The sequence below is a fragment of the Somniosus microcephalus genome, chromosome 4 (genome assembly GCF_052327205.1).
Source record: "Somniosus microcephalus isolate GS21.2 chromosome 4, FLI_Smic_1.0, whole genome shotgun sequence".
In the NCBI taxonomy this organism is placed as follows: domain Eukaryota; kingdom Metazoa; phylum Chordata; class Chondrichthyes; order Squaliformes; family Somniosidae; genus Somniosus; species Somniosus microcephalus.
This window is the reverse complement of record NC_140990.1, coordinates 299,791,385-299,816,014: the sequence shown is the minus strand read 5'-3', so window position 1 is coordinate 299,816,014 and position 24,630 is coordinate 299,791,385. Positions and strand designations below refer to the sequence as shown.

Genomic DNA, 24,630 nt, shown 5'->3' with positions numbered 1-24,630 from the left:
GAGCATCTGAGCACTCTGAGAGAGGTACTACAGAGATTGGAAAGGGCAGGGTTCCGGCTCAAGAGGAGTAAGTGCACTTTCCTGGGCAATGAGGCAGTGTTCCTGGGACACAGAGTGGACGCCACCGGGCTCCATCCACTCAAGGAGAAGGTACAAGCTCTGCAGGAAGCCCCTGCTCCTACAAATGTGGCTGAGTTAAAAGCTTACCTGGGACTGCTGAACTATTATAACAGGTTTTTACCAAACTTGTCAACTGTGTTAGCACCTCTTCACAAACTACTGCACAAGGAGACACAGTGGCAGTGGGGAGAGGAGCAGGGGGTTTCATTTGAACAGTCCAAGAAACTGATGCTGTCATCGGATGTGCTGGTTCACTACAATGCAGAGAAAGACATCATTCTCTCTTGTGATGCTTCACCTTACAGGGTGGGGGCAGTCCTTTCACACTGCATGGAAGATGGAACTGAAAGACCAATAGGGTTTATGTCCCGAACTCTAACACCAGCAGAAAAAAACTATTCCCAGTTAGACAAAGAGGGGTTAGCAGTAATGTTTCGGTTACAGAGGTTCCACAAGTACATATATGGCAGGAAGTTCACCATATGCACCGATCATAAACCTCTTTTCTCTCTTTTCAATGAAATGAAAGCAGTTCCACAGATGGTGTCACCACGGATCCAGAGGTGGGCAGTGACGTTGAGGGCATATGAGTATGTCATCGTCTACAAGGCGGGCAAGTACCATGGGAACGCAGATGCCTTGAGCCGTCTTCCACTGCCAGGCACACCTATCCGTGCAGCTCCAGAGGACAGAGTTTTGATGTTGGAGGACACTGACACGGCACTTTTGACTGCAGAGCAAGTAAGAACATGGACAGGTAAAGGTCCAGTACTGTCTAGAGTTCGAGAATATGCGGTGAGGGGATGGCCACAGCATCCGGAAGGTGCCGACTTCACACCCTACAGTGTCAGGAAAACAGAGCTGAGTGTGCAGGATGGTTGCATGTTGTGGGGAGCACGAGTGATTATTCCACGGCCAGCACGACAGTCTATCCTAGAGCAACTACATCAGTGTCATCCTGGGGTCTCGCGTATGAAAGCCTTGGCTAGGAGTTACTTGTGGTGGCTAAAGCTAGATGAGGAGATAGAAAATCTAGTCAAGACATGCAGCACTTGTCAGGAACACCGGAAGGCACCAGCAGCGGCTCCTCTCCACCCCTGGGAGTGGCCGGATAAACTGTGGAGAAGATTGCACTTAGATTATGCAGGTCCATTCATGGGGAAGATGTTCCTCATAATCATTGATGCACATTCCAAATGGATGGATGTTTATCCTGTAAATTCTGCTTCTGCCACTACTACTATAGACTGCCTGCATCGGAGCTTCAGTAATCAGGGGCTACCGGAGATCGTGGTGAGTGACAATGCCTCGAATGGACTTGCAGAGAGAGCCATACAAACATTTAAGGAGATGATGAAAAAAAGTGCAGAAGGGAGTTTAGCAGCCAAAGTGTCACGGGTTCTGTTCAGCTACAGAATAACACCTCAATCCACCACAGGACTCTCTCCTGCTGAGATGTTATTAGGTCGCAGACTACGCTCCACTCTTGACCTTGTCCACCCAGACCTAAAAAGGAAAATGGAAAACAGACAAAACAAACAAAAAGAGAACCATGACAAAAGAACAAAGAGCCGAAGTTTTGGAGAAGGAGATGCGATCCTTACCAGGAATTTCAGTTATGGACCAAAGTGGATTCCTGGCTTCAAAGACTCAATGACAGGTCCAGTATCATACAAGGTCATGTTGGGAGATGGTAGGGTATTATGCAGACATGTAGATCAGATACTTCCCAGACAATTATGTTTATGGAGGGTGTCATAGCACACAGGGAGGTCCTTTTCCCTTCCCATGGGCGGATGAGACCTCCCCAGGAGATCAACACAGCCTGGTTGTACAGGAGGGCACAAGGAGGGATGTGGTCAGGAGGACCTGGGTGCAGTGGTGCAAACCTTTCAATGATCTCAGTAGATCACAAAACATTAGTACAAAGCTACACTCAACTTTGTAGTTGGCATAGGTGGCATAGTGCACGGTGGCATAGTGGTTAGCACTGTTGCCTCACAGCGCCAGGGACCCGGGTTCGAATCCGGCTTCGGGTGACTGTCTGTGTGGAGTTTGCACATTCTCCCCGTGTTTGCGTGGGTTTCATCTGGGTGCTCCGGTTTCCTCCCACAGTCCAAAGATTAGGTTGATTGGCTATGATAAATTGACCCTTAGTGTTAGGGGGATTAAATACGTGGGGTTACGGGGATATGGTGGGATATGTGTTGGTGTAGGGGTTACGGGGATCGGGTGGGATATGTGTCGGTGCAGGCTCGATGGGCCGAAATGGCCTCTATCTGCACTGTGTGGGTTTCTGTGATTTCTGTGACTTCACCCTGCTGTGCCTCTCATCACATCCCCATCACTCTGCCTTCCCTACCCTACTCCTGCACATACTTACTCACATCAACTTACCTTGCACCTCCACCCATCCCTCTCTATCTCACTAGCCACCCCTCACACTCACCCTCATCCTAGTGCAATCATACCAACTAACAACACACAAGAGTAGGCACTTGGGTGTTTTAGCCAATGTTCATGTGAAGTTTCTGTTAATGTGGTGTCAAACATTGAAACATTCATTTTGAACACTTTGCATTCTTGGACAGATTTGTGTGCACCTTTGGAAGTGGCTTAGTGAGTTGCAGTGAATGGTGAGACATAACGGTACCCTCCGTAATGGTGATGCATGTGAAAGGAATGGCTTGGGCACTGTAGGGATGCTTTATGGTGTTGGCGTAGGGTGGTGTCGGCACATCACATGGCAGCCAGAGTGTACAGCATCAAGTGAAGTAAATCTGGCCATGGTGAGGCCATCCCTGGCCTCCCGGGCAGCAATGGGCTCATGTACTGATGCCCTCTGTCCTGTGCAGTAACAGTCGATTGTGGAGAAGTTTGGTGTTGTTGTTGGTGCTGCTGGTGTGCCTTGGTGATGATCGTGGTGGGATTCTGACCACTCTGAGGACCAAGGTGAGAGAGTATAAATGGCACCCATGCTGATGGAATAGATGGCAGGTGAAGTAGAGATGACAGAAGCGATCTGTCAATGTTGAGAGGTAATGCGGTCAGACTGGATGGAGACTTGTGTAAAGACTTGCAGCATGGTGAACTTGTTGTGGAAATGCAGTGAGGAAGAGCTTGTGGCTGAGGGAAGATATCTCTGTAAGGTAGGAGCTTTTACTGGACATTTGAAGCTGTCAACTCAACAGCCGATTCAATGGCCACTGAAATCCCGCCTCAGCTTGACAGATGTGGTCCACGACCAGTGTGGACCCCATGGCCAAGCTGTCAAATGCAGAAGGTGAGCTGAAATTCATTCGTAAGTGGCTCTAAACAAGCTACTGAATTTGGTCCCCCGCTGTGAACCCACCGCTGCGTGTCGGGTCTGCTCAGCGCTGACAGACCCGATATCGGGAAAGGTGTGTGGTGGCGGGTTCACTGCAGGGTCTCAAAACACCACCAAAAAAAACACTTTCCCACCCGACACACCACCAATCGTGCCCGCCGACCCCCCTGCAAAATCCAGCCCACCATCACTCCATCTTACTCTCGCAGCCACCAGCTCAGAGACTGACACTTTGCGTATATTAGAGGCTAGGATAGAGGACAGATCTGCCTGTGGTGAGAGACCGGGCATTAGTGTGCAGGAGCTAGCTTGCCGGAGGGCGAGGTCGCTCACTAGTTTTGCTGTAGAGGACTCAGGTGAGGACTTTGATGGACCAGGCTATAGAAGGCGGCTGATTGGTGTACATAACCAAATGCTTGGTGCTCTGGAAAGTCTGCCAGAAAGCCTGCGCTCAATGTCAAGGAGCATGGAGGAGTCCAGCACCAACTTGGCACAGTGCTTTGTGCAGAGTTAGGAGCCGATCCTTTCCAATATGGAATGGGTGGTCACTTCCATCAGCACACCTGTGGAGCCCACCATGATGCAGCGTTTTGTGCCCGATGGCTCAGCTTCCACCAAAGGTCCGAGTGCTGCAGTGGAAGCTCAGATTACTACCAGGTAATCTCAGACTGCTGCCATCATGCCTCTGGATACCGCTGCTCAAAGTGGCTACCAGAGCATCACAGCAGTCCATCAATCTATTCTCCAACAGATCACTAGGATTGCTGAGGCGCCGCTGTGGGGGAGTGGCAGTGGCTCTGTGCAGGACAAACCTGCTGTCCTCTCTCAGGATGACAGCATTCCTGCTCCCACCACTGCCACTCCACCAGTGCCCTTGCTGTTGCCTGTCAGCCAGCCAGCCCAGACTGCTGCAGCCCAGGCCGAGATGGTGCAGTCTGAAGCCGGGCCTTCTAGGCTCAGAGCTGCTCGAGGTCACCCTCCGAAGCCATCTGAAGTCTCCTTAATTGAAGGTCAGCAGCCTTCCACCACCCTTGCTGCAGTCATTGGGGTAGCACTGTGTAGGAGCACTAGGACAGGCAAAGGCACATGGAAGACTGGCACTAATGGAATGCACAAGGGTGATTAGTTTATTTTTGTATGCATTATGTCATGATTGAATTTATAAAATTGGATTGGGTGTGCATTTTCTGTTGGCTTTTATTTTTGTATTATCGGAAAGAGGACAATGTGATGGTTAGTAGAGGAAAGGCAAGGAGTTTGGGACTGTTGGTGAATGGAGAGTTGTGGTTGAGGTTACTGGTATCGTTCATGAATTATTTGCTCAAGTAGAGCCCGGGAAGAAAGGGGCTGTCTACATTGTATGCTCCCTTCCTCTTCCTGTTCCTCCACTTCTGGTTGCACTTCCTCCTCCTCCTCCTCTTCCTTGTGCTCTGCTCCTCAGCTACTCACCTGATAGGTGGTGGTAATGGCTGTTCCCTCATAATAGCCAGGTTGTGCAGCATACTACCACAAATCATGATAACCGCTCAGCTGAGTACTGCAGGGCTCCTCCAGAGTGGTCCAGGTAGCGGAAGGGTTGCTTGACGATGCCTCTCGTGTGCTCTATAATGTTCCTTGTGACAGCATGGCTCTCATTGGATGCGTACTGTGCACGTGAGCGCGGGTTCCGGACCAGAGTCATGAGCCATGTCATGAATGGATAACTCTTGTCACCCAGTAGCCAGCCTTTGACTTGCCATGATGGGTAAAATGCAGCTGGCACAGTGGACTGCCACAGAATGACGGCATCATGACTACTGCCAGGATAACACCTGCATGATGCACTGCTTGTGGTCACACACCAGTTGCACAGTGAGGGAGTAGAATCTATTTCGGTTTAGAACAATAGCCAAGTTGACATGAGGTGCAAGAAAGGTAATGTGCGTGCAGTCAATTGCACCCTGCACCATTAGGAAGCCTGCAATCCATGCAAACCCTTGTGCTTGCTCCACCTGCTTGTCACCGGCAAGAAGGAATGAGATGAAGCTGTCTCTCTGTGTATACAGAGCCTAAGTGACCTCCCTTATGCCGCAGTGTACTGCAAACTGCAAGATGTTGCTTTTATCTCCAGCAGCAGCCTGGAAGGAGCCAGATGCATAAAAGTTCAGAGCCACAGTCACTTTGACAGCCACAGGCCTTGCACTGCTTTGAGCTTGCAGTTGCAGCAGTTGGCAGAATTCAATCACAACCTCTTCAGTGAAGCGAAGACATCTCAAGCATTGGTCCTCGCTTATGTAGAGGTAAGAGAATTGCTCCCTTTGCAGATCTGACCTCCTGCTGAGAACCCTTCTCCCCCTCCTCCTCATCCCTCTTCTAGCAGCTTGTCCTGCTCTGCGTGACCTCTCTTCATTCTCCCAGTCATTCCAAATTCCAAGCAGAAAGCCTACCAGGCCACCCACGTCTGGAAGCAATCTTTTTCAGCGTAAGGTTTTAAATCAACAGAAAAGTACTTAAGCACCAGCCAGACAATTCCCTGTAGACTGTTGAAACTTTATGCAAGTATAAGAAAGCTCCAAAAATGCGTACAATTGCATCAGCAGCCAGAAGAAATAATCCAGTAACTAACCTGTAAGTAGTTTATGATCCTTTTAAGTAGTGCTGGTGGGGGGTCCTCCATGCTGTTGCACATGTGGGAGCTGTGGGAGGTTGCTCACTGATTGACGTCATAATCTACCTGCTCTGCATGCTGCCAGCGGTCGTTAGGCACTCACGCAAACTACTATACCAAGATGGCATCTGGCACACTTCCTGTCGGAAGTGCATGCGCATCGAAGACCTGATTTTTGACATTAGGAAGCCAATTAGCGCCTAAAATAACAGTCGCTACAGAGCCCAATTTCTACCCCGTAAACTTTGCTGATAACGAAAGCTTTACAAAAGGAAATCAGGCATGGTGAAACAAAATAGTAAACTTTCAGACTGTAAAACCCAAGGTTCTATGCTGGTTTTCAGAAATGATTTGATTTCCTTAAGCAAGCTCTGAGAAATGTTTTTGAGAGTTTGCAGAGCTGGGTTTGCTGCAATTTGTTGCTTTTGCAACAACCAACTGTAAGAGATTCCCCAGAGTCCCTCACAGGAGTTCTAGTTTAAGAAGCATATACGAATGTGGTTTTCCCTGATGACATTTTCTAAATGAATTTAGAATTAAATGATGCCTCCGCAAAATCAGGGCATCATTAAACAAAATTAATGTTCTTACACGTTGATCTGTCCAATTTAAAATTTTAACATGGAAAGAATATATACATTGATATGCTATTGTAACAGAAGATACACACCCGCACATAAGGTAATTATTGATGTATCTGGAACCCTCTTGCACTTAGTGTGTAACCAGTAACATGTACAGGAAACTTTCTGGTATCCGGCACGGACGGGACCGATGTGGTGCCGGTTCATCAACAATTCCGGATAACCGAACGCTATAGTAAAAGATACGGAGCTCAGAGCTCCGTATAAAGCAACAAACCCTGTTGCTCAGCTTCAAAACAATCGGCACAAGTTACAAGCGTCTCTGTAGCTTAGCAACAGCTTCAGCTATACCCTTGCACAGCAACAAATGGAGTAAAAAAAGTAATAAAAGTAAAAAAAGTTACCTGAACCGACTCCTGAATTTTGCTGGTGGATAGAGCGTTCCGGTTATTTAGGGGCCGGTTAATCGAAAGTTTCCTGTACTTGTACACAATCAGAATGCTTGTGACATTGGTTTAGTTTCAGAACATTTTCTTGGGTTCAGTGTCTCAGACCCTTCGCTCCCTATGACTCAGAAATCTCTCTTTATTGTATCTCAGATCACTGGTTATATTATGTCTTCACCAATTGGACGGTATTCTGGCAAAGCAGATCACCTGCCCTTGATAAAACCTGCACAGTTTTCATTTCTTTGATTTCAATAGAATGAAAACACTGTGGGTGAAAGGCAGAGAATCTGTTCCCCCAGTTTAACCCTCAGGTGATGAAGACAAAAAAACTATCCCATGATCAGCCTAGGGTTTGCCAACTGGTTGAATAAGCACTCAACTGGATCTTGGTTTAGTGTTATTTATTAAATAGTACAAGAATGTGAATAATACCAATGATATTCTTTAGATTTATAGATTTAACTATTTCGCCTCAGAAACTAACAGTCACGTCTGCTATGGTAAATTGCAATGTAAACTGTACCAACACAAAGTCCCTGAATATTAACTTTTACATGGTGATTTATTGCTGACTGACCATGTTTTGTTTCTGGTCTATCTATGTCTCTTTGATGCCTTCAAATGAACCATCAAATTTGAAAACAACAGGTTCAGAAATACTGTTCAAAAGAATTAACCAGGGCAAAAAAATCTAAATACATGTCTCAAGCTCGAAAGGGAAGACCTGCCAATCAAAAATATATTGAAACTGAACCAACAAAGATGTTTATAGACGAGGAGAGATGAGCACTTCTTACTGCTCCATTTATGTCCATTTATGCGCATCCCCGATTTTAATCGCTTCACCATTGGTGGCTGTGCCTTCAGCTGCCTCAGCCCTCAACTCTGGAATTCCCTCCCTAAACCTCTCTGCCTCCCAACCTCTCTCTCCCCTAAGACATTCCTTAAAACCTACATCTTTGGCCAAGTTTTTGGTCACCTATCCTAATACCTCCTTATGTGGCTCAGTGTTGTGTTTTGTTTGATAACGCTCCTGTGAAGTGCCTTAAGTGTTTCAAGCTCCTGCCCCCCACCCTCTCCCTGCCCCACCTATAAAGGAAAAAGTTAATTATCTTGGAGTTGGGAGCATTATAAATTTTGGGAAATAGGAAGAGGTCACTTGTCCAAATAATATTTTGTTGATCTCGACCCCCACATTTCTTTCGCTTGCATTTAGTTGTTGCTTGACCATTTATTTTTGAATGGTCTTCCTTGGTAATTGATCTTATTTATCAGATGTTCTTTATAGGAAATGGTTCTGCTTAAATTCTACTATGCTTATTCTACACAGTTATTTTGCAGTAGTATGTGTGAATTGTACCTGCAAAAGCAGACAGATTTGTTGAAGAATGAGTAAAACTGAAACTGAACTCTGCACAGATATAAAATGGCTTGATTTTTATATAGTGCAGTTAGTGGTAAAGAAGGGTAGAGATTGATTCAGGAAGTCCACAAAGAGTAATAATGTTTCTACTGTGACGATAGCAAAATACTGCAGATGTTGGAAATCCGAAATAACAACAGAAAATGCTGGAAAAACTCAGCAAGTCAGGCAACATCCGTGGAGAGAAATTTGAGTTGACGTTTCGGGTTTGACCCTTCTTCAAAACTGGAGAGAAAAGGAACTAGATCGAAGGCAGGGCTGCGATCGGACAAAAGAATAAAAGAACCAAAAGAAGTAAAAGAGATTAGAAGCTAGACGAGATGGTAATAGGCTGTGATTAGGTGTAAAGTGTACTGGCAGGGCAAAAGATAGCTGCCAGGTGTGAGAGAGAAACAAAAGGAAAGGGGGGGGGGGGGAAAGGAAAGGAGTGGAAAAATATAAGTGAAAATGAAATAGGGGCCGAGGTTATGATCTGAAATTGTTGAACTCGATATTGAGACCGGAACAGCACCTCATCTTCCGATTAGGCAGTCTGCAGCCTTCCGGTCTCAATATTGAGTTCAACAATTTCAGATCATAACCTCGGCCCCTATTTCATTTTCACTTATATTTTTCCACTCCTTTCCTTTCCCCCCCCCCCCTTTCCTTTTGTTTCTCTCTCACACCTGGCAGCTATCTTTTGCCCTGCCAGTACACTTTACACCTAATCACAGCCTATTACCATCTCGTCTAGCTTCTAATCTCTTTTACTTCTTTTGGTTCTTTTATTCTTTTGTCCGATCGCAGCCCTGCCTTCGATCTAGTTCCTTTTCTCTCCAGTTTTGAAGAAGGGTCAAACCCGAAACGTCAACTCAAATTTCTCTCCACGGATGTTGCCTGACTTGCTGAGTTTTTCCAGCATTTTCTGTTGTTATTTTTAATGTTTCTACTGTGACAGTTTCTACTGCGCTATGTGCCGCAATATTGAGCGGTAGCACCCCAGGAAGGAGGGGGAGCACTTTCAGTAGCGCCCCGCCTCCTGCTTGGGGCGCTACCACTTAAATTTACGGTGCAGGGGCGCTAACTTTTTTGGGGCGGAACCGAATTTTTTCCCCTAATGACTTTATTGCACAATTCCATTTTAGCTTCACAGCTATTGCAGCTTTGAAACTTTCTGGAAAGTCTTGCTATGGCTGTAAAACACTTTGGGACCTACTGAGGTTGTGTAAGGCGCTACATAAATGCATGTCTTTTTTTACACATATCTAGGCTGACTATAATAGGTTGGATATAGCTTAGCATAAGGAGTTTCCAATACACAGTCACAAGGACAATTGCACAAGTCCTTGGTCCAGAGTTTCCTGCAATGACAAGATTGGCAACATATGCCATACTTTCACCATTTAGTGTCGATCTCACTGTTAATAACTTATTCCCTATTTTTCTGGAATTAGAATGTGCTGCAGCAAGCATTCTGCTGAATCAGAAGTGGCATAGCAAATAGCACTGAATTGTGATATTTTAGAATCTTTTAGACAACTTTTAAACATCTAAAAAGCTATTTACTATGATTAATCTGGCAATGAAATGGGAAGGCTGGGTAATTTATAATAGCTTGTGTAACACTACAGCCCTTTCCCTTCAGTTCCTCTTTGTTCTTTTATTTAGTTTTTTTTGTAAAGATAACGGGCTGGATCTTGCTGGAAAAATAATGGCGTGTTAACGACATACGGCATTATTAATGTACAAATCAGTCAACAATTTCAGAGGCTCAAAAGATACGTGTGAGTTGTGAATCTCCAAAATTTGCTGGTAGATTTACACTCTTCCATCTTTTACTTTGCACAAACGGTATCTCCCCCTTAAGCCTCCCCATTATTTTTAACAACTTGCTGGATTTACACAATAGTTGCCCATTAAAGTCATAATAGAAAGCTAAATCTGGTAATTAAGAGCATAAGTACCTTTTTAACGATGTGATGATTGTTAATGCAGTGCCAATCAACCTCTCTGGCTCAGAAAGTGAACAATTTAAAGTGCTCAATCTCATTCCTGCATGTAGTCAATTGTTGTTAGAGATTTTAAAAATGGCAATTTTTTTTTTACATTTACCTCTTACTTTTCCTTTCTGTTTTTCTCTCTCTTAATCCAATCTTTCTTTCCCTCTCTTTATTTCTCTTTCTGTACCTGGTTTGATTCTAATTCACTCTCCTTTTCCATCACTCCTGTTTCTTTCACAATAGTTAAATCTCATTGGTTAAGAAAATAGACCATTGGTACTGAGCTCACTAAGGTCCCAAATGCCCTCGCATACTGTTATCAGCTCACACTTCCAACAAAGTAAGGAGCAAAAAAATTTGAGCTGAAGGGTGCAGAAAAAATCAAACAGGGCACGTTGTGTAATGCCCTGTACCAGTAATGGCCTGGATTTTGTAGTAAAATTAACTATGAAGCTAACTGTGCCCACCGTTATTAAAAAGCAAATTGGACAGCAACTTCCGGCGACTGCAAATGCAGAGTTAAATGCAGAAATCAGGAAGTTGCTGTCCGAGTTGCCCTGCACCTCCAGAAGCTGTGAGATTTAGCATTGAAATACATGAGATGGTGTGACGTTGCTGTACTTATGTGATAGATTCACACTAAACCGGCCAGAAAAATTTAGGGCCTGTCCATACCAGTGTAAGTACATTTTAATAGCGTGATAAATCTTAATTACAGCCAAACAACCTCGCTGGCACTGAAAATGAACTTTTACAAGTGTGAAGTCTCATTCCTTCAGATTTTAGTTAATGAGGGAAATGTAAAAAAAAATTAAATGTAACTTTTTAAAAAACTTTCTGGTCTCTTTTATCGCTCTTTCTTAACCCCATCTTTCTTTTCCTCTTTTTCTTTTGCTTTCTGTAATGATTTGGCATTGAATTATCTGTTCTAACTGACACTTCCTGGTTCCAGCTCTGCGTGCCTCATTAAGAATTCTTCAATCTGATTGGTTAAGGAGATACACAATTCCTTGCCCTGTTCACACAGGTCCCCGATCTCCTGTAGAGGAAGCCACACTGAAATGGCTCTTTAATCACAGCAAGTTCCAGTACAAAACCCCATTGAAAGTCTGTGGGCAAGTGCAAGCTTAATGAACAGCTGGCACCGTCCGTTTGCCGCTGATCTCATGCATTTCAAATGCTAGCTAATGAAATCTAACCCGATAATTTCCTTTGAAACCTAGAATTGCAGCTCCAAACATATGCAACTTACATAAGTTGCTGCCTCAGATTCTCATGAATGTATTATTAGGTGAATAGCAGGGCTTGTGGTTACAGATGAGCCTTAAAAAAAAGACAGCTATTTTAGGATGGCAAGTTGGGCAATCCTAATGGAATTGAACAAAGGTGTACAATCTGCAGGACTGCGATTGCTCTCAAGTTAATCTCGTTACTGGTTCCTATTGCCGACAATGTATTGCACAATTTAATTAAATGCATCACCGTGTTAAAATTAAGTAAAATGAGGGAAGTGATATACACACCCATGAGGCGTTATGCAATTCTATATAATGCACAGTTATATATAACCTATTCAGTGCATTACCCTATAAGCATAGTACCCTGTACAATGTTTAGCGAGGTGCTATATATATTGGCCCAGAAATTCGGGTCGGGGGCTTCCCGTGGGTGCAAGCCCCCGACCTGCACTTACCTTGCGCGCCAACAATTGAGCTGTAGGGCCCTGTGGAATTCCGATCCAGGGCCTGGTCCAGCTGCCGGCGCACAGTGCTTGCGTATCCCAGGGGCGCAGTTAGTTCGATGCGTCCCCTGGGATCATGTGGGCCATGGGCAGCCAATCGGAGGAGGGAAAAGCCCATTCATAAGTCTTGACAGGAAGAGCTGTCAAGACTTATAAATACTACGGCCCCAAAATAGCAGTAAACCTTCAAATACATTTTTTTTTAAATCACATTTTTTAAATAAACTATAAATTACATTAAATAACTATTTTAAACAATAATTTAAATTTTTGAAAAAAATAATGTTATTTCCTAACGGGGCTAAAAATAAACTTACCTTGCTTTAACCTATTTAAAAATAATAAACCTGTGGAAAAAATGTTTTAATTTTAATTAATTGACCACTTACCTTGTAAAAAGCAGGCCTTACGCCTACTTTTTACATTTCTAAATCCTGCAGACTTACCCTCACGGAAAAACCTGTAAAAAAAATGTAAGTTCAAAGCGCACGCGCAGCCTCCCCTGCGCACGCGTACGACCTCTGAACCTCTTCATTCAGCGGAACGGAAGTGCCGTTTCCCGCGCATGCGCAGTGCATGCACGAAACCGGCACTTCCATCGAGCTTACGGGTGAGTACCCAGCGTGTACTCACCCGTGGAGACCCGAATTTCTGGGCCATTTAATATTCAGTATATTTAATGCATAGTGTAGTGCTGCATTTACAGTGTTAATATATATAGTACTTGCTGTAATGTTTAATGTACTGCTGTACATTAAACGGGGTAGAGTTTCTGCTTTGGGCGCAATCGGCAATTCCAGTGCAAAGTGCGCCTGTTTTCAAAAGTGTTTTTTTTCTCTGGAGTTTCCGCTCAAACTCATTTGCATATTGTCAAACACAAAATCTGCCATGAACCAGCGCAATCGGACAATGTTTTAAAGCGTAATTTTAAAACAAAATTCCTTTAAATAATATTCCTCGATATATTTAAGAATGGTAACTTGGTAAAGTTTGAATAATACAGCTGAAAAGGAATTTATCACAAAAGATAAGTATTTTAAATCACAGTGTCAAACCCCTACCTGTGAGTAACCCAATTTTAAATGACTGAAAATTACTTTTAAAAAATATACAAAACTATTTTCTAGTTAGATTTGGGCACAGTAGTGAATTCTTTAGCACATTTTTAAAAACATCATTCAAAATGTATCTATTAGTGTCCTTCTGCCCAAAAGATCCAGCTTAATTTTTGGAGCCTCCTCAAAGGCCTGCAAACGAGCACGATTAGTGGAAACTCCCGATGGTGATTAATTCACCCTGGGGGCATGGCCAGTTTTGTGGGTGGGGCTTGCTTCCAGCACGATGATTTTAAAACTAGCGCAAAAGATCGCAGAATCCCGAGTTGCGCTGAATGCAATTTGGACTTAAAACTCTGCGATCCTTTGCGCCGGCTACGTTGATATCGGGGGGAATGGCGTCGAAAAAACCAATGCAATCGAGCAGAAACTCCAGGCCAGTGTGTTGCAGTGTTATGTGCAATACTGCAAGCATAATGCTTAGCATTGCCCAGTATAAAAGTTAGCCTGTCATTTAAATGCAATTAGAGAATGCATTTAAAGTCAATAAATTATGTTGCTGCCAGGTCATCAGCACCATTATTTTTCAGTTTAAGTGGCAGCTGCGTGAAAACTAGCATAATGCAGGATATCATGATCACCATTGATCTTAATGACGGTGAAACTGTGATAATTACCTTCTAACTGTTTTCGACAAGGATAATGGCAGAGCAGCGCAAAAGTCCCAGGAAAATATGGAGTGGCATAATTAACAGTGCTTACTCCATAATTTCCTCTTTCTGTTCTGCCATTCAAGAGTCCCTGTACTGTAGATATGTGAGAAAGGTAAACAGGGAAATCTGAGCCCTTATTTGGTTACACTCTGTCACAAACAACTATACCAAGAAAATCAAATTGTGTGCCCCATCTCTTAAAATGCTGGGTTGTAACTAAGATAGAGAAGGACCTCGTTGAGGTACATAAATTATTAAATGCTACAAATAAAGTAAAACCAAGAGTATTAAGCCAAGAGGACACATTTGATGAAAAGTAAATTCAACTTCAAGCAGAAGGAACAAGTCCTTTACTCAAAGAGAGATCAATATTTTGAATACCTGCCAGACAGGATAGTGGAGGCAAAAACATTAGGGATGTTCAAAATGCAGGAGGATTCTATTAGAGTATTAGAAAGATGGCCATATGGCTTTTTCATCCTTGTTTTTTTTTTATGTTCTTTTCACTAGCTAGTTTTTAACCAGAGTATAAATAATTTCCCAACTGCAGCACAATATTCCAGAACACACAAGGCCTTACATATTGCCTCTTATGATGCATTCATAGTTTAGGTGCTGTTATCTTTGACTATAGTTTATTATATAGCATTGTGTTGATGCCATTACAAATATTGTTTCATATATTAGTTTAAAGAACTTTGCTGTTAATATTTTCTTCTGTACCACATATTGTTAAAGCACTAATATGCTTTAGCTCAGAAACAATCAACAGGCAGTGCATAAAGAAAGATTGGTTACATGAATCTTGATCTATAAGTAATGAAACAATTGTGTAACAGTGGAGACTATCATACAAATAATTTGCAAGAATGATAAGTTGAGCTTCCCATCAAACTCCCCACTACTTCATTGTAATTCATTGGCTGTAAAGCACTTTACGACGTCTGGTGGTCGTGAAAGGTGCTATATAAATGCAAGTCTTTCTTTCTTACTTTAAAAAAAATTCATTTATGGGATGTGAGCGTCGCTGGCAAGGCCAGCATTTATTGCCCATCCCTAATTGCCCTCGAGAAGGTGGTGGTGAGCTACCGCCTTGAACCGCTGCCGTCCGTGTGGTGAAGGTACTCCCACAGTGCTGTTAGGGAGGGAATTCCAGGATTTTGACCCAGCGACGATGAAGGATCAGTGATATACTTCTAAGTCAGGATGGTGTGTGACTTGGAGGGAAACTTGGAGGTGGTGGTGTTCCCATGCGCCTGCTGCCCTTGTTCTTCTAGGTGGAAGAGGTCACGGGTTTGGGAGGTGCTTCTGTTAATTCACAGTTTCAGATTTAACTTATGCTTACTAGTTAATGTTGTCTCATTCCATTCATGATTCCTCTCTGGGTCTTATATTTATCCCCCATTTTTTAGGACTCTATTAATATGGCTGCCTTCCTCTTACTATTTTTTTTAGTTTTGATGGAGGGTCAGCACCCAAAACATAAGCCTGGAGTTTATGGTCGGTGGTGAAGCAAAGGACGTTTGCCGCTGGCCTCAAAGAAAGCTTCACAAAGATCTCACGATCTCTGTGGTGACAAGTTTGCCTTTCTCGACATGCAATTGAGATCAGTGCAAGGTAATGGGGAATCCTATAACGTGACCTGCTGTGATGTCAACAAGCTGTCTAAGCAGCCAGTCACAATGCATGAATTCTCACAGACAGGGAAGCAGAAAGTGAAGAAGTTGCTTTTATACTAACTTTTTAAAAATGTTATCGAGAGTAAAACAAAGATTGGGGCTCTCACATAAGAACATAAGAAATAGGAGCAGGATTAGACCATTTGGCCCCTCGAGCCTGCTCCGCCATTCAATAAGATCAGTGCTGATCTTTTTACCTCAGCTCCACTTTCCTGCACTATTCCCTTAATATCCAAAAATCAATCTCTCTCAGCCTTGAATATACTAAACGACTGAGCATCCAAAACCCTCTGGGGTAGAGAATTCTAAATATTCACCACCCTCTGAGTGAAGAAATTTCTCCTCATCTCAGTCTTAAATGGCTGATCCCTTATTCTGCAACTGTGACCCCTGGTTCTAGACTCCCCAACCAGGGGAAACATCCTCCCTGCATCTACCCTGTCAAGCCCTGTAATAATTTTGTATGTTTCAATGAGATCACCTCTCATTCTTCTAAACTCTAGAGACAATGGGGGCTAAATTCGGTTGATTTGCACCTCACGTTAGCGCCCTAAGAGGGCACAAACGGAGTGCAAATCAACTAGCGTCTGGGCGTGGCACCACTAACGCCTCCCGCGGAATTCAGTGGGAGGTTAGCAGCGGTGCTAACAGTTAGCGCCGTGCAGCGCTGCGCCGCCGGTGGTGACATCATCGCTGTGCGCAGCGTCCCGCTTGCACCCCGGCTGTAATATTGGGTGGCGCCCCCGACTTACCGCCGGACGCTATGTCCGCTGGGGTCAGGAGGGCCTACCGGCGGCCGGGGCAGCGCTAGTTAAAGGGGAGGTGGCGGGCAGCCATTTTTGTTGCTGGCTGCCTGACAGCACCTGCCCCCGTTGCTGTCCCCGGCTCTGGTGAAGTCCCCGCCGCGGGGTGCCAGCTGCTCTCCGTGAGCCCGGCACTCCTCGAGCGCCAGGTGCATTTGCCGGCACTCCCAATCCCTGGTGGCCCAGCTGGGCGCCGGGACGCACTGCACCAGGCCCCTCCCCTTTAATAAGGGGAGGCAGGCCTGCATTACTGCGGCACGTAACACCACAATATTGGCTCGCAGCACCCCAAGAGGGATGCGGGGCACTTCCAGTAGTGCCCCTCCTCCCTCTCGGGGCGCTACCTGGGAAAATCGGCCGCGGGGGCGGTAACTTTTTCGGGGCGCTAAAATTAGCACCCCGGCAAAGGTAGCACCAGGGTGCTACCCAATTTTTACCTCACAGGCCTAGTCTACTCAATCTCTCCTCATAGGACAATCCCCCCATCCCAGGAACCAGTCTGGTGAACCTTTGTTGCACTCCCTCTATGGCAAGTATATCCTTCCTTAGGTAAGGAGACCAAAACTGTACACAATACCTCAGGTGTGGTCTCACCAGGGCCCTATATAATTGCAGTAAGACGTCTTTACTCTTATACTCAAATCCTTTTGTAATAAAGGCCAACATACCATTTGCTTTCCTAATTGCTTGCTGTACCTACATGTTAACTTTCAGTGATTCGTGTACAAAGACACCCAGGTCCCTCTGAATACCAACATTTCCCAATCTCTCACCATTTAAAATATACTCTGCTTTTCTATTTTTCATCCCACTTCACATTTTTCCACATTATATTCCATTTGTCATGATCTTGCCCACTCGCTTAACTCGCTTAACACTCGCTAACTTAACTATATCTGCTTGCAGCCTATTTGCATCCTCCTCACAATTTACACTCCCACCTAGCTTTATAACAACTTACATTCCCACCTAGCTTTATAAGGACGCATGGGAAAAGGGTAAATCTGAAATAAATATGAACAAACTTTTAAAAAATATAATTTTTTTCCCAAAGTTTCTTAAAAAATTGTAAATGTTATTATAATGGAGAAATTTGACGCTCCACTAAATTAAAATTAGTTTTTCAGGGCTGTAACTTTTTTCCTAGCAGTCAATACGCTGCTAAAGCCCCAGTTACACCTAATCCAACAAAGTCTAACATTTAATGGGGTATTTAACAGCGATATTACTGCAGAAAAGCCCAAGTTTATATCAGTTTAACTGATTTCCCTGATTGCTGGCTATGGTGGTCCTAAGCGCAGCCAGTGTCGCAGCCAGTGAATTACTGACCGTAACTTCAGGATTTCGCAATAAGATGTGCATACGCTGCATCCTGAAGTTGTGGTCAGTTTCAAAGGGGAAGTAACAGCGAACGCTGTTACTTCGCTGTTATTACTCACCGCAAATACTGAGCCATAAACTTCTACTGTGTTCTGATATTTTTAATTTTACATTCATTTTAACAATTTAACCATTGGCCCAGATTTTGTGGTAAGAATAACAATAAGGCAATCAGCACTCACTGTTATTATGGACTAAATCGGAGAGCAACTGCCAGCGTCCGCACATGCACAGTTAAACATGGAAATCAGGATGTTACTGTCGAAGTTGCCCTGCTCCTCCACAAGCTTCGCCACACTGGTACCTCGCTGAGAGACTCGACATTAAAACACACAAAGGGCGTGAAGTTGTGGTACTTAACCCACTAGATAGCCACTAAACGTGTTAGGGCTTGTCCTTTCAAGTGTAAGTGAATTTTTAACGGCATGATGAGTCTTAATTACTGCCAAACAACCTCTCTGGCCCTGAAAATTTACTTTTACAAGTGTGGAGTCTCATTCCTTCAGATTTTAATTACTGTTTGAGATTTTTTTTTAAATTAAAAATTGAAATAAAAATTCTCTTGTTTTTTCTTATTGTTTTTCTGTGTCTCTTATCTTTCTTAATTTCTTCTTTCTTTCCCTCTCTTTATTTCTCTTTCTGTACATGATTTTACATTGAATTAAATATTCTAATTTATACTTCCTGGTTTAGACTCTGCATGTCTCAGTGAGGATTTATCAATCTGATTGGTTGAAGAGACATGCTGTGGCTATCCCTGTTCACACAAGTACCAGATCCCCTGTAGAGGGTGCTGTGCTGAAATGGCTTTCTAATCACTGTAAGTTGCTGTGCAAAAGCCCACAACAAGTCTTTGGGTAACTGTAAGCGTAATGAACGGTGAGCACCGTTCCTTCACCACTGCCTGCAAAATCCAGGCAAATAAGAAAAATCGATTTACATGTAACCTTTTCCTACACCAATGGAAACTGGCTTCATAACTTCGAGTACAGGAACAAGGATTTCTTGCTGCAGTTGTACAGGGCCTTGGTGAGACCACACCTTGAGTATTGTGTGCAGTTTTGGTCGCCTTATCTGTGGAAGGATGTTCTTGCCATGGAGGGAGTGCAGCGAAGATTCACCAGACTGATACCTGGGATGGCAGGAATGACGTATGAAGAGAGATTGGGTCGATTGGGCTTATATTCACTCGAGTTTAGAAGAATGAGAGGGGATCTCATTGAAACTTATAAAATTCTAACAGGACTAGACAGACTAGATGCAGGAAGATTGTTCCCGATGGCGGGGGTGTCCAGAACCAGGGGTCACAGTCTAAGGATAAGGGGTAAGCCATTTAGGACTGAGATGAGGAGGAATTTCTTCACACAGAGAGTGGTGAACCTGTGGAATTCTCTACCACAGAAGGCAGTTAAGGCCAATTCATTAAATATATTCAAGAAGGAGTTAGATATATTTCTTAAGGCTAAAGGGATATGGGGAGAAAGTGGGGACAGGGAACTGAATTTGGATGATCAGCCATGATCTCATTAAATGGCAGAACAGGCTCGAGGGGCTGAATGGCCTACTCCTGCTCCTATCTTCTATGTTTCTATGTTTCTATAATGATTTGCCAGAACTTTCTCTCCATTGAAACAACAGAAATGCAAGAGGACAATAAAGAGGGAACAATATATCATTCACCTGTCCTGTAGCACTGCTATTGCTTTAAGTGAGAGCAGACAGTTTGTTATGCCGCAAGATAAATATTAAAATAGAGAAGTACATCACATTCAATGTTCCCTCTAATATTTTTTTCATGTGCGGTCCCTTTAAATTGTTGCGTGGCCCATTCAAATTTTGCGCATGCACGGTTTTTACAACGCAATAGCCGGTGAGCGGCCTGCGCGGGACCTCACAGACACTGTGCATCTGCATGGCCGCGCAGCTTCCAGGGAACATTGATCACATTATAGACATAAAACAGTTTTATGTACTAAGAGTTATCCAATAACTCTGTACACTAGTATCTGCACAATTTTCCCAGGAGAGGATAGTAACGGTAAATCTATTTTTCTTTGCTTTCAGGATGTGGGCAATGCTGGTAAAGCTGCATTTTTATTTCCAATCCCTTCTCTGCCCTGAGAAAGTGGTCTTCTCCTTGAACCGCTACAGTCCTTGTAGTGATGGTCCTCCCACAATGGTAGAGGTAGGGAATTCCAGGAATTTGACCCAGTAACAATGAAGGAATGGGGACATAGGTCCGTGTCAGGATGGTGTGTCACTTGGAGGTGATGGTGTTCCCATGATCTTGCTGCTCTTGTCCTTCTTGGTGGTATAGACTGCAGAGCTAGAAGGTGCTATTACATTAAGTTTGGTGAGTTGCTGCAGTGCATGCTGTAGGTAGTACCTACAGCAGCCACAGTGCATTGGTGGTGGTGGTGGAGGTGGAAGGGGTGGACATTACGTCCAGTGGCAGAAACAGCGGTTAAGCTGACTGCTCTTCCTGGATGATGTTGTGTTTCCTGATTGTTGTTGTAACTGAACCGTTCCAGGTGAATGATGAGTATTCCATCACATTCCTGACTTGAGTCTTGTAGATGATACGGAGGTTTTGAGGGGTTAGGAGGAGAGCTAGTCATTGACGAGTACCCAACCTCTGACTGTTCTTCTAGCCACTTTGTTGATATGGCTTGTCCAGTTAAGCTTCTGGCCAGATGTCAATGGTGGAGGACTTGGCAATGGTAATGCCATTGAAAGCCAGTGTGAGGTGGTTTCGGCCATTTCTTTTTTGAGATGATCATTACCTGCCACTTACATGGAAAAAATATTACATGACCCTAATCAGTTCAAGTCTGGATATTGTTCAGGTCCTGCTGTAGAGTTGTGAATTGAGCTGAACACAATGCAATTAACAGCAAACAACCACACTTCTGACCTTATGAAGGAAGGAAGATCATTGATGGATAAGCTGGAGATGTTTGAGCCAAGAACACTTCTGTGAGGAACTCCTGCAGTGATGATTGGGCTCAAATAACCACGACCATCTTCCTTTCCTCTCCGACAACTGAAGGGTTTTCTCTTTGACCCTACTGATCTCAATTTTACCAAAGCTCCTTGGTGCCATATTTACCCCCTGTCTGGATGTCGAAAGCAGGTACTTTTACCCCTGCTCTGGCATTCAACTTAGACATCCATGTCTGGATCAAGACTGTGATGATTAGAACCTAAACTGATGGCCAGCGAACAGGTTATGGATAAGTAGGTGTTGTTTGATGACACTGTTGATGAATCCTTCCATCACTTTGCTGATGATTAGGAGGTGGCTGATAGTACAGTAATTGACCAGGTTAGATTTGTCCTGCTTCTTGTCGATAGAACCTACCTGGTCAATTTTCCACATTGGCGGGCAAATGTCAGTATTATGGCTACACCAAAATAACATGGCTGGGGGTGGGGGTGGCTAGATTGGGTGTTTAGGTCTTCAGCATTACAGCTGGAATGTTTTCAGGACCCATAGCCTTCACTGTGTCCACTGCACTCAGCCAATTCTTTTTATCACATGGAATGAACTGTGTTGGCAGGGCACTGGCGCCTATGATGGTGGGAACCTAAAGAGGGGGCCGAGTGGGATTGTGCACTTGGCACTTTTGGCAGAAGACATGTGCAAACACATGTCCCTTGTCCCTTGCACTTATACCAAATTTCTAATTTGCTGTTAGTTTCATCAAATTAGCTTCAATATTCTACACTACTGCTCTATCAGTGAATAGTTAGGTTAGTTTAGGGTTCGGGTCACCCACAAGGTAAATCAATCATCATGTTTTATATGTGCTTAAAAATGATCAGTTTTAAGCATTCAAAGTTTCTCTCCTGTCTCATTCCTGCTGTCATCTAGGGAATACTTTTTTTCAAGCAGTGGCAGGTACAAGAATTGCTTTTACCTGTTATTTATCGCTGCTATTTCCAGTAGTACTGCAGAGAGAATGCAAAAATGTTGGTTTGAATTATACCATAGATTTTCATTGTATGAATATAAATATATATTTTAATATTGTATGTTTCCCCATCATTTGGGAAACCAAAACTCATCAAGAAAAATGAATTGTTCCAGCTGACGCTTTTGTGGGTTCTTTCAGTGTATTTACAGGAGCACCCCATACTGAATCCTTCTCCATTGCGCATTCTTTTATATTCATTGTCTCTCCTAATTGAGCAAAAGGCCTACGTGATTTATGATACATTTTAAACTTCTTTAGAAGATATATGTTTCTGTTGAAAAAAGCAATTTAAAGGCTATTCAAGACTACAACTGTTAAATTCAGAAAGCTAAAGGTAACATATTTTAATAGAATTGCAGTGACAGTACTGGGAAGTGAACATATAGAAACATCACTTTCATTTTGGATTCCATTCCTTTACATTCATATCTCCAGCAAATGAATGTGCGATAAATATAAAAGCAAGAGGCAAGAGCTCTTTAAGGATGAATATTCAAATGTATTCAGACTAAGAATCAAAATTCAAGTAGGGATTAAATGCTGGTGCAAAGTGAATTATGGACATCTGCACACAGGTGTTGCACTTTGTTTCCATCTTGATTATTTTTAATTTAAAACTTCAAATTTTCCAATGTTATAGGTCACAGATTTTTTAAACTCTGTAAAATTACTATTTTAATTTGCATTTTATTGGGTTCAATTTTGGAAGCAGAGAACATGCAAAGCTTCAAGGTGACATCTCTACAATAGTGCTTTTACTCACAAGTTGAAATCAGCAACAGGTATTTATAAAACTCAGGTTGCATCAGATAAGTTCCCACTGAAGTTCAATCAGTTCAGAGAAACAAAACAAGTTCCAATTACTTTTTTAAATAGTTACTTCGAAAAAATAGTACTGTTAAGAATCTTGAAATGGCAATGCTTTACATTGCTAGAATACTCCATGATCCGTGGAATAATAGCTAATGGCCCAGAAATTTGGGTCTCCACGGGTGAGTACGCACAGGGTACTCACCCGTAAGCCCAATGGAAGTGCCGGTTCCCTGCATGTACTGCGCATGCGCGTGAAACCGGCACTTCCGTTCCCCTGAACGAAGGGGTTCAGTGTTCGAACGCATGCACGGGAGAGGCTGCGCGTGCGCATAGAAACAGAGAAACATAGAAGATAGGAGCAGGAGTAGGCCATTCGGCCCCTCGAGCCTGCTCTGCCATTCAATGCGATCATGGCTGATCATCCAACTTCAGTACCCTGTCCCTGCTTTCTCCCCATGTCCCTTGATCCCTTTAGCCTTAAGAAATAAATCCAACTCCTTCTTGAATATATTTAATGAATTGGCCTCGACTGCCTTCTGTGGTAGAGAAGTCCACAGGTTCACCACTCTCTGGGTGAAGAAATGCCTCCTCATTTCTGTCCTAAATGGCTTACCCCTTATCCTTAGACTCTGACCCCTGGTTCTGGACTCCCCGACCATCGGGAACATCCTTCCTGCATCTAGTCTGTCCAGTCCTGTCAGAATTTTATAAGTTTCAATGAGATCCCCTCTCATTCTTCTAAACTCCAGCGAGTATAAGCCCAATCGACCCAATCTCTCCTCATACATCATTCCTGCCATCCCAGGTATCAGCCTGGTGAATCTTCGCTGAACTCCTTCCATGGCAAGAACATCCTTCCTCAGATAAGGCAACCAAAATTGCACACAATACTCAAGATGTGGTCTCACCAAGGCCCTGTACAACTGCAGCAAGACATCCTTGTTCCTGTACTCAAACCCTCTCGCTACGAAGGCCAACATACCATTTGCCTTCTTAACCGCTTGCTGCACCTGCATGCTTACCTTCAGCGACTGGTGCACAAGGACACCCCTTCTCCCAATCTATTGCCATTCAGATAATAATCTGCCTTCCTGTTTTTGCCACCAAAGTGGATAACCTCACATTTATCCACATTATATTGCATCTGCCATGCTTTTGCCCAATCACCCACCCTGTCCAAATCATCCTGGAGTTTCTCGGCATCCTCCTCACAGCACACACACCCACCCAGCTTTGTGTCGTCTGCAAACTTGGAGATATTACATCTAGTTCCCTGGTCTAGATCATTAATATATATTGTGAACAGCTGGGGTCCAAGGACCGATCCCTGCGGTACCCCACTAGTCACTGCCTGCCACTCGGAAAAAGTCCCGTTTATTCCAACTCTTTGCTTTCTGTCTACCAACCAGTTTTCTATCCAAGTCAAAACCTTGCCCCCAATCCCATGTGCCTTAAATTTACACGCTAATCTCTTATGCGGGACCTTATCGGAAGCCTTCTGAAAGTCCAAATACACCACATCCACTGGTTCTCCCTTATCTATTTTACCAGTTACATCCTCAAAAAATTCCAGTAGATTAGTCAAGCTTGATTTACCTTTTGTAAATCCATGCTGACTTTGTCCGATCCTGTCACTGTTTTCCAAGTGCTCTGCTATTACATCTTTTATAATGGACTCTAGCATTTTCCCCACTACCGATGTCAGGCTTACCGGTCTGTAATTCCCCGTTTTCTCTCTACCACCTTTTTTGAATAGTGGGGTAACATTAGCTACCCTCCAATCCATGGGTACTTTTCCAGATTCCATCGAATGTTAGAAGATGATCAGCAATGCATCTACTATTTCTAGGGCCACTTCCTTAAGTACCCTAGGATGTAGATTATCAGGCCCTGGGGATTTATCAGCCTTCAATCCCGTCAATTTCCCTAACACCATTTC

The 24,630-nt window shown here is 43.7% G+C and overlaps 1 protein-coding gene and 1 pseudogene across 1 annotated transcript in view; one reads left to right on the top strand and one right to left on the bottom strand.

The window, feature by feature from the left end:
• Positions 1 to 24,630, top strand: part of LOC147120562 (uncharacterized) — a 179,392-nt pseudogene that overhangs the window by 18,631 nt on the left and 136,131 nt on the right.
• The window catches only part of arhgap15 (Rho GTPase activating protein 15), an 820,951-nt gene that overhangs the window by 786,476 nt on the left and 9,845 nt on the right, over positions 1 to 24,630 (bottom strand). The gene's annotated exons all lie outside the window — the stretch shown is intronic.